This window comes from Lissotriton helveticus, chromosome 2_1 (genome assembly GCF_964261635.1).
Source record: "Lissotriton helveticus chromosome 2_1, aLisHel1.1, whole genome shotgun sequence".
In the NCBI taxonomy this organism is placed as follows: Eukaryota; Metazoa; Chordata; class Amphibia; order Caudata; family Salamandridae; genus Lissotriton; species Lissotriton helveticus.
This window is the reverse complement of record NC_136059.1, coordinates 1885673245-1885676091: the sequence shown is the minus strand read 5'-3', so window position 1 is coordinate 1885676091 and position 2847 is coordinate 1885673245.

The window sequence follows — 2847 nt, the reverse complement described above, 5'->3', positions numbered from 1 at the left end:
AGGGAAGACATGGCTTGGCAGTTCGGGCTGGACTGTTCCCATGAGGCACAGGGTCAGACTGATTTGCATATGGCCATGTCTGAACTGGGGTGGCTGAGTGAGCTAAAGAATGGTGATGGATTAAACCCAGATCAGTTGACTGGGTGTGAGTGTTTGATTTGCTCAAACGCTCCGTCCATCATCCCCTTTTGTATCGCTTTGAAATATATAATGGCCAACTAAAATGTAACGTTTACAATATTGTATTATTAAAAAAGGAGATTTTTGTTTTCTGTAACAATTTTTAAAATTTCAGAAATGTTCCTGAAAGCATATATATTAACAGTACATTATATGACGTAGTACATAGCATAAATACAATTTATCCATAAAAGTCCCATCACAGGACACATTGGTGTTAAAAGCCAAAATATATGGAGACACCTTCTTCAGGACCGTGATTCTTTCTGGGGTCACTTTTCTGAGTACTTTGGGTTCCTTCTGTATATATGGAAAGACAGAAAGCAGTCTTAAATTATGGCATATAACCGTCATATCTGATTTCACCTGAAAAGAATACATAGAACCCTAGATTGTGTTACATTCTATGTCAGACATGTTCAAACTTTTTTCCATAGCATTTGCTTATTTTAACCAAACAGAGCATCTATAATTTCTATATCTGTGATATATGGAATACTTATTTGAAACTTTTGCCTATCAGAGGTTGGATGTAAATTCTTCATACCCACATTTTTGTCTTTGAGCCATTTTTGTATTTCAGATTGTATGGCTTCATTTCTAAGTGGTATCATACTTCTTGATTCCTTCGTTGATATGAGGATACAGATAATCGACTTTAATAATCATGGATCTCCAATAAAAAGACATTCCCTTTCCTGTATGGGCCATATTATTACCTCTAAATTCGTAATGTCATTCTTATGTAGTACATATTCACGGTTTGGTTGTATACATAATAAGGAAGCATGTTCTATATCCATAACATGAGAAACACGAATTCATTACACATTACCAAGCATATCTCCTGGCCACGTTACATTTTAGTATGTAGCTCCCCCTTTCCATGTCTTATTGTCTTCACTCACACTTCCACACTACAGTCCACTCGATTACTAACCTTTTTGTTTATCCCAAGTAAACTGTATGTAACCTTCTGCATTTTCTTTTTAGCTGTTTTAAGATGATATTCCACAACAGTCTTTCATGGCACCTATTATGGGATACGCACAATATTTAATAATAGTCTACGCTACCTCTATAGGGAACAGTCTAATGTTAATGGACATTACCTTATTGGGCGAGTATTTATATCATCCGGTGATGGCTCTATCTTTATATAATGATTTTCTCTCCCGCCTAGAGGGTAAATGAGACACGAAGTGTTTATATGAGTAGGCGTTTCCTCTTTAGTTTGGTCACTCACTCTCTTTTAGCTACCATTTTGTGTCGTTTTTGCATTACCTACTTTATTTAATCTTGAATGGGCTTGCAGAGTAGTTCGTAATTTTGACAGCGAGATATATCTGAGAGATGATTCTCACTCTTCGATATTAAAAACAGAATATGTTCTGTGGATAAATACATATTATTTAAAAGATGGTTTGTTCTGTGGGAGGAATGTTTTTAAATCACTTTTCTTCTTTAAATTCCTTGTCAACTATAAAATCATTCGGGATACTTATGCTAGGGGTCTCACCTCCCCCCGCTTATCCCTTGAGCATTATGGGTGACTTCTGATTAGATCTAGGGACCCTTTCTACTCTAAAACACTAACCTGTGCTGCGTGGTGCTCCTCGCTCTTCTCCACGTCCTTTTGATATTGAGGTTGTGCTGTTTTTTGCCCTCTTTTTATGCTACCTCTAATTGGCCTTAATGGTCAATTACTTTTGGCAAATTATTGCCGCATGCTGTTGTTCCCTGGTTTGGCTCGATCCTACACGGCGGCCATCTTTAAAGGGATACTTTTACATTGACACTGCATTGTGTTGTAACCTTATCACAGTGGAACGTGCCCTTTAGTTGTGATTTATCTAGTTTATTCAGTTTCGTGTTATGGAACCTTGCTTACATAATTCAATTTCTTCTATTCGTGTGATTGCGTGTTTGGAACACTAACACGCATGTCTAGTGGCCATTTTCATGTCTTATGCGATGTTATTTTATCGAGGTTCGCGACCATCTTTAATGATATCGGGAGCATCGTATTACTATACTCCCACATTTTATTTAATATGATTTATCTAATTTGTCTATCTGTCTGTTATGTTTTGTTATTAATATCCGGGTAGCTACCTAGCTTTGAATTCACATGCGCGTCTACCAGTCATTGTCCTTCAACATGTCTTCAATATTTACCCGCATGTCTACTGGGCAGCTTCGATCCATCTGCGATTTTATTCTATCGTTTTTTATTATTTTTAACCGTGTATATGCCTGTCTTAAAAAATCTCATACGTGTCTAGAAGCTATAATCCACCCCTATAGTTCATTATTTACAACGGCCATTTTGGAACAGTCTATTCTCTCGCCTTTGCGTCTATCACTTACATATATTTGCTATGTGGGTGTAATACCCTTAAAAGTGTGGGGTTTGTGAGGTATGTAAACTACCACTGTTCTAGCTCCTTCCCACTTGAACAGTCTTATCTTGACACCTACTGCACAGAACTTATTCATGATTTAAAATAGAGTCTCCCAATCTTCTCTCGAATTAAGGCCACATTTGACAGTATTAAATGTAATCATGAACCATTGTTCCTGCTGTTTCCTTCATTTGCTACTGTTCCCCATTCTAGTCTGTCCTCTAATCTTTTCTAGGATCACCCATTTTATTTCGTTAACATC